This window comes from Rhinolophus sinicus, linkage group LG15 (assembly GCF_036562045.2).
Source record: "Rhinolophus sinicus isolate RSC01 linkage group LG15, ASM3656204v1, whole genome shotgun sequence".
Taxonomy (NCBI): domain Eukaryota; kingdom Metazoa; phylum Chordata; class Mammalia; order Chiroptera; family Rhinolophidae; genus Rhinolophus; species Rhinolophus sinicus.
Window position 1 is genome coordinate 16,354,868 of NC_133764.1, and position 13,311 is coordinate 16,368,178.

Here is a 13,311-nt window from a genome sequence, read left to right on the forward strand (position 1 = left end):
GAGCCCCAGTGACTTGTCCAAGGTCATACAGTCAGGACATGGGGCAGCAGGACAGTCCTTCACGAACGCTTTCATGATGGGAGCCTCCCCCACCTTAGAAAGTCTGTGAACTAGTCCGAGGGAGCTCGCCCTTTCCGTGTCCTTTGACCGCACTGCCTGGCACTGGGACAGTCAGATGTCGCTACAGCCTTTTATTTCAGGGTTGCATCGTGACCTTTTCAAAAGCATTGTAAGCACCACCTGGGGGTCTAAATTCAGTTGAAACGCCACCAGTGCAATGCTACTAATTTAACGACGCTCCGGTGAACAGCCACCTTCTATAGACAGAAACTGCCAGGAACAATCACATCACTTTGCTGTCTAGCTTGGTGGCCTGAATGTTTTTTTTTGGCATCGTTTGTCAGACACAACCCGATTTTAGAAACTTTAAAACGGGGAAAGGAGGGGACATGTGTTTTAGAATCAGGAAGGGAAACGTTGGCGCTTACACAATGCAGGAGGCCTCGCATGACAGATGGCTGTGCCTGGGGCCCAGCCTCTCTGAACCTTGACTCTCCACCTACAAACGGTGTGATAGTCTGCTCTGCTTCCCTGCAGGGCTGCGGGCGGGTCTGATGGCACCTCCTGGTGAACCGTGAGGGCTGGAGACACATGGGGGACATGAATAACCATTTCCGGGGGCACAGCCTGGAGAGCACCCCAGAATCTGGGAGGCACCTCAGGCTGACCTCTGAGTCCCTGCTCTCTTCCGCGCCCAGCCCGACCTGCCTCTGCCTGCCCCCGACACATGACAGGAGACAGGAAAGCTCTCTGGCCACAGCCCACACCTCTCGCTTACTGGCTGTGTCATCGTAGGCCGGCCCCAGCCTCTCTCTGGGCCTCCGTCTCCTCAGGTAAAGGAGGGAGCTGAGTTGCTCTAGAGCGGGCTTCTCAGTCCTGGCTGCACGTTGCAATCAATCACCTAGGAACTTTGATGCGAATGCCTGGCTGCCTCTAGTAGAGAATCTGGTGTAAGTGACCTGGGGTGTGGCCTGAGTAGCTGGATTGTTAAAAGCTTTCCAGGTGATCCCAGTGGTCATTGGAGGTTAGGAGCCACTGGGCTACACGCTAGAGCTTTGCTACTCACATGTGGTCCCTGCACCATTAGCAGGGCACCACGAGCTGTCAGAAATGCAGAGACTCACGCCACGCCCTGACCTAATGACTCCCGATACCTGCCCTTTACCCACCAAGACCTCAGGTGGCTCCCTGCTCTTTAAAGCTGGGGAAGCTCCTGGCTGGGTGCCTGAAGCTGAGGCGGTCAGCTCTGCCTCAGCTTTGCCGCAGACTCACCTTACGCACACCTTCTCTAGTGGGTTTTGATCTCCTCTCTAAAAACCATCATCGTTTTCCTTTCTTACTACAGGGTCTATTATAACAAATTGAGAAAATGTAGGCAGGACTGAGAGGCAAAGAGGACACAGAGACATCCCATGTAAGTTTGGGGGTCTCATAGCAGCAGAGGTTTGCACCCCACTTCCCAGAGTGTTTGCCAGTGAGGCTACAGTCTTTGTGGTGAAGGCAGCCTGTGTGTGTGTGTGTGTGTGTGTGTGTGTGTGTGTGTGTGTGTGTGTAGTGGGTGTGCCCCAAAGGTACATTTTTTTCAGGGAAGTACAGACCTCTCCCCTTCCCTCAGCCTCTGGCCCCCGACTGTGGACCTGCTAGAACCTGCTCAGGGATGGAGAAAAGTCAAGCAGGTAGGTATCTTAGAGCTGCTTGGATAGAAATTTCTACTCACAACCACAATTGACACCCTGGTTCTCCCGGGTCTCCGGCCTGCAGGGCCTAGGCCTGGGAAGAAGGGACCTTGAGAAGCTGTGATCTCTCTTGCACCCTTGTCCTGTGGCAGGAATTCCTATGCCCACGGTCAGCTCAGGTACATATGGTTCCTTTGTGCTGATGGCCAAACAGGCCCCTCCAGGCAGAGGAGGTATGGAAATTGTTAAAGGTCCCCTTCCTGGGTATGTTTGCAGCCTCATCCCAGCCTGGTGCCTGAGGACAGCTGGATTTCAGAGGCCACTGCACAGAGGCCTGGCACACCAGCCCATTACAGGAGGGCTGCGGAGAGTCCCTCCCTGGAGTCGGGGAGAGCGCGTCAGCTGGAGGCTGGGCCCTGCCAGGGCTTCTGCCTCCTGCATTATTAATCTGCCCTCTGGTCATGGACATGAATAATTCATCAGGAGAAGGAAGCATTGAGGATTGCAAACCCAGGTGGAGGCATCCTAGCTCAGGGCTTACTTTGCTTGAGAGGCTTTGGGGGAGGCCCTGCCGAATCTCAAGTTTCTCCTGCCCACAGGGCAGGCCCAGGAAAGGTCGCGCAGGTTTGGAGTTGCAATGAACCTGTCTGAACCCGGATAGAACCACCCGCAGCCCCAGGAGCTGGTGCCCATCTTGCCATGCTTCTGGGTCATCCAGGACTCAAGTCACACGGCCTGATTCATACACTGAGCCCTTTAACCTCTGATTAGGTGGAATGTTCTATGCACGAGAAGGACCCAACATCATCCTGACCTGCAGGAACTGCGTGGTGAACATGAATTGCTATTGTTGGTGTCATTTATAACAAATGGTGGCTTCTTCCATTGTTGCCAAGGTCTTGGTGAAGGGCTGAGGGCACCAGCTAGGAAGGGGGTGAGTGCTGGATGATGGATAAGCCTGCTTGGGGTGGGGTGCAATCAGAGCTTCAGGGGTGTGGGACCTCTGGATGAGGGTGGAGTGGGGCTGGCAGTGTGGGACAGGAGGTGGTGGTGGTGGTGGTGGTAGGGAAACTGAAAGAATTACGCAGGATTCCAACGGTGACTTTCCCTCTCCAACTAAACTTTTCCACACGAGTCTCAGGGGCTTCAAAATGGAGGGGAAAAAGCAGGGGAGTGCTGCCCGGTGTGGGGGTGGGACTGCAGGTATTGGAGTCCATCAGCTCAGTTCTGTTCAACAGTTCCATTTAATCCATATTTATTAAGGGTGCTGTACTATGTACAATCCCAGGTATGCAAGAAACGTTTTCTTCTTTTCTTTCTAACCAAATTTAATTTCTTTTCTGCCTCTATTTGGCCCTGGTGGCAGAAACTTAAGCTCAGTCAGCTCAGATTTCTTTCCCCTTTCCTTGGGATGACAGCAGGCTGAGGTGTCCAGGACAGGGGTGGCAACCATCTGGTCCTCACTGTCGCGGCTGACACGTCCTCATTCTGTCGCTCTTAGTCCCTGCAGGTGGCTGCTGAGTCAGCCTTCAGTCTCCCACTTCCATCCCAGCTCTTGTTGTGCTGTTCCTGTACCTTCTCATATGCCCTGGGGTAATTCAGTTGTTTCTTCACTGACTCCATTAAGAAATGTTTTTGGCAGAGGCCCTCCGAAATAGGGTTTTTTTGGTTTTGTTTTGTTTTGTTTTTTGTCATTTAACACGTTGCGTATGGCGGGGTTTAAATCCCTCGTGAAGATTCTCGTGATCCGTACGCAACGTGTTAACAAGAAGTCCAGAGGTAGGCAGCCCAGGGAGGTCAATGCCTCCATGAAGTCTTTACCCAGGTGCCTTCAGTCTTCGTGCTTCAACATCCTAACCTAGGGCTACCTAACAGCCGACGGGATGACTGCCCCAGCTCCAGCGATTCCAGGTGGCAAGAAGGAGGAAAGGGGAGGGGGGCAAAAAGGGCATATGAACCCTGAATAAGTCCCTTTTAAAGAGCCTCCTGGAAAGTCCCATCGAGTGACTCCTGCTTTACCTTCTGTCCACAGCTGTGTCACATGGCCACCCTTAGCTGCAAGGGAGGCTGGAAAATACAGTCTTCTTAGCTGGGTCCATGGCTGGCCCCAGGAAAATCAAGGTTCTGTGAGGCAGGAAGTGGGAACAGATACTGGGCAGCAAGCAGTGTTCCTGGCCACATTTGTTACGTGGGACCGCAGACATTCTGTCAGGCTGTCCCAGCTGCTGCCTGTCCAGATCCACTGGTAATGCTGTCTTCTCTAGGTTTTCCTTCTACCTGCTCAGCCAGAGACAGGTGCTCAGTGTCCTTCTGTTCTTGGATCCTATAAACCAGTCTGAGGTCACATTGCACAGCCTCCTCACTACCACCACCACATAGGAATGTAACCCAAGGAGAACGATAGCAAACAGGGCCCCTTCCCACATTCCTCACTTCCCCTCTGATCAGATTCTTAGGAGTTTTGCTGTGACTCATCTTACATTTAGTCTTCTAAATCTATTTCTTAAGCCCTTACTTCTTTTGATTCCTCCCTAAAGACCAGGCTTTTGAAACTCAAAGCTGAGAATTGTCTCCTTTTACTTTCTGCCTTTTCCTGCGTTTTTCCTGCCTTGAGGTAAGGAATATAAATGAATGGAGGAGAAAAGGATCCAAGAAAATACAGCAACAGGGAAAAATGTGGTTAATATTTCAAAATAATACCCAATGTCGCCTCTGTGACTCTACACCTAGAACTGCACCGTGCTGAATGCTTTTCCTAGTCATGTGAGTAGGAGTGCAGGATTGAAGAATGCGTGCTCCAAACTCGCTCAAAGTCTAGGAGGGGAGAGACATGTAGACTGAAGTCCAGGTTGTATGAAACGATGGCATTGAGCAGAGAGAATCACAGGAGCTGAGAGAAGGGGATCAGATGGCTCCCTGTGGAGCTGAGCTCTGAGCTGAGCGAGTGCTGGCATGGGAAGAAGGGGTGGAGGGTGAGGAAGGGCGTCCCAGGTGGAGGACAGCCTGAGTAAAGAGCCAGACTTCTGAAGTGGTGTGTGCTGCAAAGGACATTATGCGTGGGAAGCGTGGGAGCAGACAGGCAGGGAGGGCCAGATCACTGGAGGCCTGGGAGCCCCTGCCTGTGGCCAGGACTCCATCCTTGAAGAAGTTTGTTTTGGTCCCTTCTCTTGTCATTAAGTGAAGCCTGCCTTTGACTACGCCATCTCTCCAGAAGCGAGGCCTTACTTATTGGTCCACTTACTCTTCAAGTTGCAATATCAGAAGGGGATATATACTTCTTAGCATTCAACTGCTTTCATCTTTCTTATTAAAACAAAAAGTAAAGAGAGCCAAGATGGTGGAGTAGACAAACACAGTACCTGCTTCCTTCCATGCATACATTAAAATTACAACTAAATTATAAAACAATCAACCTGTAGAACCATCTGAAGTCTAGCCGAACAGAAGTCCTATAACTAGAAATACAAAGAAGCCACGTTGAGACAGGTAGGAGGGGCAGAGACGCCGAACAAGCCCCAAACCTTCCTGTGGTGGCTGAGAATCAGAAGGGATACCTACAGAGGTTCCCCTGATAGGAATGACGGACCCCAGGCCCCCACACCAGGCTCCCCAGCCCAGAGCTCTGGTGCCAGGAAGGGAAGCCCCCACAACATCTGGCTGTGAAAAACAGTGGGGATTCTGACCATTCGGGTGGGACGGAAGGCTGCGGGAAACCCAGATGTCCTCTTAAACGGCTCACACACTGACTCACTCGCTCACAGGCACTCACCTTGAGCTCCAGCAGAGGGACAGTGACTCTGGGGGCCTCCGAGAGATACGGGGGGGGGGGTGGAGGGACAGACTGAGGAGTGTGGCTTCAGGGGAGGACTGGAGGACAGTTGGCATTTTTCTGGTGAGAGGTCCTAGTCCTGTGCAGCTGGGCAGGTGGCCGCCATCTTTCTTATGTTGAGCCCACCCCCACCAAATCTGAATCTGATTGGCCTGGTGAACTCTGCTGCTCCGCCCTGTTAACTCAGCTGGGACCCTTCCCCACCCAACTCAATCACCACTGGAGACACTTTCTCCATGAGCAGCCAGCCCTTTCCTCATTGCACTCTTTCTTAGAAAACTATCAGAGTCCGTGGGCCCCAGGTGGGCAGCAACTGGCCTCAGTGTGCTCTGAGACTTTTGCTGACTCACTCCAGGGTCAGCACTGGCACCAAACCAGAGTTTACATTAACCTGGTGACCACAACTGTTCCCACTCTAGTGACTCCTTGAGACCCTGCCTCACTTAACTCTTGTGCTGCAGGAGGATTTATCAGTGGCTGAACCTTAAGGGAGTTGGCAGTGGCAGCAGACCTCCGGGTGTACTGGCTTTTTCTGGAGTTACCCCAGGCCTGGTACTGGTGGCAGACATTCTCGGTTCCCAGCGTGGCCTCTCCCACATGCCTCCAGGTTTAGCACAGGCAGCAAACAACTGCGGATCACTTTGTAGCTCCTACCAGGTAGCCCCCAGCCAGTCACAGAAAGTGGGTGACCTGGGCCTGTACCAGAGCCCCTCCTAAGAGGCCCCAGAACCTACATACTTGGAAGTTGGCTTTAGATCACAGCATAGCACTGCCCAACTAGCCCCACAAGTGACATACACAAAGGATGGTCTCAACAGGCACCAGAGCCCATTGGGATGAATCCCCCTCAGTGGGATACGTCACACAAGACACATTATAATTAGCATGGCAAAGGTTAGAGGTAGAGAATCCTAAAACCAGCAAGAGAAAGGCAACTAGTAAATTATAAGGGAGCTCCCATAAGATTGTCAGCTGATTTCTCAACAGAAACTTTGCAGGCCAGAAGGGATTGGCAGGAAATAGTCAATGTGGTGACAAGCAAGAACCTACAACTAAGACTATTCTACCCAGCAAGGCTATCACTTAAAATCAAAGGATAAAGAGCTTCCCAGACAAGCAAAAGCTAAAGGAGTTTATCACCACCAAACCAGTATTACAAGGAATGTTAGAAGGACTTCTTTAAGATGAAAAAATATATAAATCAAAATAAATAATAATAAAATGGCAATAGCTACATATCTATCAACAATTACTTTCAATGTAAATGGATTAAATGTTCCTTTCAAAAGACAAAGGAGGGTTGAATGGATAAGAAAACAAAACCCTTAAATATGCTGCCTACAAGAGAATCACTTCAGCATGAAAGACACACAGAGAGAAAGTAAAGGGATGGAAAAAGATATTTCATAAAAATGAAAATGCAAAAAACAAACAAAGAACTGGGATAGCAATACTTATATCAGACAAAATAGACTTTAAAACATAAGCTATAAGAGACAAAGAAGGACCCAGTAGTCCCACGTCAGGGTACTTATCTGAAGAAATCCTAAAATGCTACTTCGAGGGGACGTGTGCATCCATATGTTCATCGTAGCATGTTTACAATAACCAAGATGTGGAGGCAGCTTGGGTGTCTGTTGATGGAAAAATGGATAGAGAGTAGGTGGTACATATATACGATGGAATATTGCTTGGCCATGGAAGGGAATTGGTTCTTGCCTTCTACAGTGGCAGGGATGGACCTGGAGGGTATTGTGCTGAATGAGGTATGTCAGACAGAGAAAGACGGATGCAATGTGATTTTGCTTATATGTGGAATCTAAGAACAAAATTAACAAACAAAATAGAAACAAACTCATAGATACAGAAAACGTTTTGATGGTTGCCAGATGGGATGGGGGTTGGAGGTGTGGATGAAAGAAGGGGAAGAGATTAAGAAGTACAAATTGATAGTTACAAAATAGTCATGGGAATGTAAAGTAAAGCATAGGGAATATAGTCAATAATATGGTAATAACTATGTATAGTGTTAGACGGTAGTAGACTAGTTGGGGGATCACTTCTTAAATTATATAAATATCTAACCACTATGCTGTACACCTGAAATATAAAATATTGAATGTCAACTACAATTGATAAATTTAAAAAAGAGGGGAGGGGAGGAGGAATAAGAGATTCAAATTTCCAGGTAATAAAACAAATAAGTCATGGGGATGGAATGTACAGCCTAAGGAATATAGTCAATAATATTGTGATAGTATAGTGTGGTGTCAGATCGTTGCTGACTTATGGTGATCACATCTTTAGGTATATAAATGTTGAATAACTACGGTATATCCCTTAAACTAATATAATGTTGTATGTTGGCTATAGTTTAAAAACATTTTGATGTTATGAGCACCGCACTCTAACCAACTGAGCCACCCAGCCATCCACTGGGGACTCAGCTCTAAGTCAAGCTGTTGTTTTTACTTTAGTTGTGGAGGGCGCAGCTCAGTGGCCCATGTGGGAATTGAACCGGTGATGTTGGTGTTATAAGCACTGAGCTCTAACCAACTGAGCCACCCGGCTGCCCTGTTAGCTGTATTTTTAATAAAAATCTTAAAATAAAACAAAAATAAGAGTTAAGATGACCAAAATGAATATTATTATTATTATTATTATTATTATTATTGCAGTTAGTTTGCAATAAGCAATTGTTAAAGAGTGAGTACAAGGTCACTTTTCTCTTGTTTTGAAACAGTATTTTCAATGTATTGTCAGACTTGACACTTTTCCTATCCTTATTACACAAGGTGAAGTTATCATAAATAAAACTTTTTGGGAAATCCTCTGAATCAGGAATCGGCCAACTTGCTCTATAAGAGGCCAGAGAGTAAATATTTTAGGCTTTGCAGGCCATGTGGTCTCTGTTGCAACTACTCCACTCTGCCAACGTAGCCCTGAAGGAGCCAGACTATAGGGATTCATTCCTTGTTTTATTGTGCTTTACTTTATTGCGTTTTTTACAACTTGAAGGCAAGACCCTCTACCAGCAAAAAGATTACAAGGCGCTTTACTGCAATACTTGCTTTACTGTGGTGGTCTGGTACCTGAACCTGCAGTAGGTCTGAGCTATGCCTGTGTGTAAATGAGCAAGTATGGCTGGGTTCCGACAAAACTTTATTTACCAAAACAGGTGGTGGACTGGAACTGGCCCATGGACCAGTCTGCTGACGCCTGCTCTAAACTCACTCTCTATATTAGTTTCTGTGGCAGGGACTGGCTAGGTTTTTGTTTTTGGCGTGAGCCAAAGCCCAGGTGAGAAAGCGCTGAGATCATCCCACAGCGATGTCAGGAAGGCCAGTTAGTGCACCTGGCTCCTGCCCAACGGGTGAGTAATCGCTTACTGTCCAGGTAGATTAATGACGATGGTGGGGTTGATTAATTGCTCGGCCTCTGATACCATCTATGATAAACACCATTAAAAGGAGAAGGAAGGAAAAGTCATACCATTAGGATCTAAATGGGAAACAAACACAGACTCTAATTCAGTCCAACCCAAAAGCTCTTAATGCCAACTCCCATCTGCCAGGCCATGCGTTGGAAATTGGGGGCAAGGTGGGGAGACAGGAAATGCAGCCCCTGCTTCCAGGAGCTCCTGGGGCCTCCAGGGAGGTATGGGGAGCCAGCCATGTGCTGGACACACAGCGGCCACCCCAACAGGGAGACAAAGAGGCAGGGAGACATGCTCTGGCCCTGTGGTTGGGCAAGGGGGCTCTACAGAAAAGGGCTCTGCCATCAAACAGATCAGAAAAACACCGAAGGAAATAAAGCTGAATACAGTTGCTTGACAGTAAGACTTGTCAGAGTCTTTAACATGCTGACATACAACACGAATCTTCAAGAGAGGATAGAGATGCAGTACTTCCCAAAGTTAATGCACTGCCAAGCCCTTTCGTTGAGGAATAGTTTCTTGCAAATCTACTTTAGATTGGCTGAGCCAAGCATTTCCCTACGTTATTGAAGTCTCTTTGTGAACATCCTTTTTAGTGGCTGTATATGTATAAACCATCAATTATTTATTCACTTATCTTTTCTCCCATTGCTGGGTACTTAGGTGTCTGGTTTTTCTCCCTTTTTTTTTCTTGCTGATAATGTACAAGCAGAGCTTAAGCACTCAGGGAGCAAATTCTGAAAGTACTACAGGAGCAGTTCTTGCTGTTGACGCCTTGCTGGGGTCCACTGCTGTCAGGAGCCAGGGAGAAGAGCCCCACCTCCCTACAGGGGCAGATGACTAGTTGCCATGGCAACCACCTGGGTCAGGAAGAGGGAAGATGCTGGCGGCTCCCAGGGCCAAGTAGGTGGGAGCCCCAGATGCTGAGGCTGACCAAACCTGACTATTGGGGGAGCCCCTGGGAATGACGGATGGGCCTCGAAGCTGCCTTTCCTTTCTTCATGGCTCCCGGCAGCACCAGGCTTCCAGGACTGAGAGCCTCCTTTTCACCATGAATTTGCCTGTCGGGGGCAAAGTGGCAGGCAGAGGTCAGAAGAGCTGGAAGGTGGGTAACTGGGGACAGAGAAGCCTTCATTCTCCCCTCCATTTGCTCCTGTGTCTCCAAAGTTTCTCCACTTATTTTTCCCTGGATGAAGAATTTTCTTCCACACAGTTCTTAATTTGGTGTGAAGTCTAGGCTCCTCAAGGAAGTTTTCACAAGGATCCCCTTGGGCACAGCTGCCTGCCAGAGGAACAGATTTCTGGGTGAGAGGAGACCTGGTCTTCTTGGGAATCTCCCAGGAATGCGGTGAGCGGGAGAACCGTGGTGCAAGGACCAGTGACCATTGCCTGATGGTGCAATGCTCGCCCTGACTCACACACAGGCACGACAGATGCCATTAAGCAACCCTCCTCCAAAAGAAGTTTCTAGGACTCTGGCCCATGCAATATTCATTCTTGAAACTTTTTTTTTTTTTAAACATAAAAGCAATACCAATAGTTACATACACCAAACGTATCAGCTGTCACCCGCGGGGTGGGAGGTGATCAAAACAGCCTTCCCATTTTTATTCCATAAACCTATATCCTCAGAATCTTATGACAAACATTTATTTCTGTATGACTTTTATATTTTAGAATTTGATTTAAAAAATAGTAATGGATGAGGGAGGAAAAATGCTCCCCATAATCCATTAGCCGAGACAATCAATGGGAATATTGAGCTTTTTCTTCCAGGCTTTTAAAAAGGAACTTGTGTTTAATATACAGTAACTGTCACTTTATAATAAAAGGGCTCTTTGTCTTGTAGGCAGCTTTTGCAGTGCTCGGAAGTAGCAGGTCCGCTCAGTTCCCCCCTAACCTGACTCTTGACACAGGCCAGCTTCACCTGGCTGAAAGGACACACAAAATGGGAACAGTGTGGGTGGGTGGGTGGGATGGAGCGAGTATTTTTAGAGGGGCTGGAAGCCCATAGCTCTTGCCCTCCTTGCACTGACTGGGCCGGTGTCCAGAAAAGCTCCCTCCCTTGGTATTGCCTCCAGGGACTCCCCAGGATTCGCTTCTGCTGACCTTTGCTTTGGATTCAATTCTGCTCTTGGCCCTCACCCCAGCACATCAGGCTCTTGTCTCTCTCCGGAGCCTCCTCTCTGCCCCCCGCCCCCATTTGCCTTTGTAACCATGCCCTCCCATCGCCCCAGCTGGATGCAGATGCCTCTGATACCTCCTCCTTCCCCTCCTGAAGTCGGGGTCCCTTTTCCATTTGCTAAGCTTTCTGAGGGCCGGTGGCTGTAGCAAGATGTCCATTTAAGGGGCCACTGGGATGCTGGAAAGTCCATATAATGGTCCGGAACCTGGATGTAAGAATGGTCCCGTGTGATTTCCTTTCAATCGTTGAACCAGACTCCACAGCCCTCTCCAAACATCCATGTGTTGAGGGGCTTTGGGAAGCTGAGGGACGCCCCAGGGCATGTAAGTCTCCCGCCAGGCGACCTTTCGCTGGTTGGCTAGAGGAGACATTCTAGGTTCTCAGGACATTCCCCAGAGAGGGGGACACACAGTTGCAGGCAAGGCCTGGCTGCCCTGCCTGGGGAACCAAACGCAATGAACTCATGTTTTGATCATGGCCCATGGGAGCTGCGCTTGCGCTGGTTAAACAGGCAGGAGGTAAACACACACCAAGGAGACAGGGACAGTGGCTCCCTGTGCAGTGGGTTTAATTATAAGAGCAACATAATGACGACAGGACAGAAAGTGGGGAAAGAGGGAAGAAACCTCTCTCACTAGCTCCCCCCGTCCACACTCCCAGGGCCAGTGTGTATGACGTTCTCCTCCTGGGTTACTTTCCCTGGAGTATGGAGTGCTTTTGTCTTCTTTAATTTCATTCTGATTACAAAATTAATGCACTCTTCTTGTGGCAAACTTGGAAAATGCACAAAGTGTAATGAACAAAACAAAAATGTCCCTGAATTGCATACTTCAGCCACTCTTTTTCACATGGCTTATTTAGCACCTGGCGCCATCAGAATTCATCTTGTTGATTTTTCAGTTTACTGTCTGTTTCTTCCCACCATAATCTAAAATCTGTCTTGTTTGTTGCTTGGTTTGCCATTGGGTTTTGGGTTTTTTTAGCTGGTTGTGTGTACACAGTGTACAGAGTTGAGTCGAACAGAACTCCAAGGAACAGTCTGTCTTAAGTATCTCTTGTATAGTTAATGCCCAGGACAGGGCTGGGCACATAGTAGGTGCTTTACTGCATGTCTGATGAATGAATGAATCCAGGGTAATGTGTATGTTTTCACTCAGTTGTGATCACCCAGTTTGTGGTATTTTGTATACTGATTTTTTCCCGTTCTTCATGCCAGTGGGGTGGGGTGGGGGAGAGCAGAGGTGGCTCTGAGCCCAGGTCTAGCCACAGGGAGGATGGGGGAGAGCACAGAGAAGGTGGTCTAAGGACACTGATTTCCAAGTCACACCTCTGCCCACGCACCACTAATCGGGCAGACTGAGGGCAAAGGAGCAGCTCCGTGTAGGCCCCATGTGGGACTATATCTCACCTTTGGGGCATTTGCACAGAAATCTGAGACATGAACTGAACTTGCTCAACGTGTCACAGCTGGTCAGCAATGGCGTTAGATCGAGAACTGCAGATATAACACTATCTTCAGATATGTTTTTCATCTGCTAGAAAAAACATCAAATAAGAAGTATGGGTTACCTTTTAAGAAGGCTTTTAATTAAGAAGAAGCTCTGAAGCACACCTCAGGGACCTCAATGTCTTTTTCATTTGGACACTGTTCTATCAAAAGCTGTAGTCTGTGCTGATAAGAAAATGGGGTTCATAAGGTTGAATTCAATAAAGAGGTTTGTTTAGCTGATTAATGAATTGAGGCAAAAGTTTTGTGGGAATTTAAAGTCGGGTGACCCTTTGTTCTCATCAATGCAGAAAGATAAAGATTGTTTTGCTGTCAGATTGGTTTAATATGAGTTCACCTTAATCCAACCGCAATGCCAAGCTCTATGTTTGTAAAACATATTTTAGATAATTGTGAAAAAACTGTGATTAAAGCAGGAGGTGGTAATAGTTTACCAATTGTATATATTCATTGCTTCAAATGAAACTAAGTATCAATTGCACTTTGAATTAAAAATAAATTATCCCACCTCTCTGGCTCTTTGTTCTTTCAAAACTAAAAACATCTCAGAGCACTTTTGGAATAACTATTGCAATTTGCTGCTTCCCACCAGCAACTGTTTACAAATGTGTTCCCACA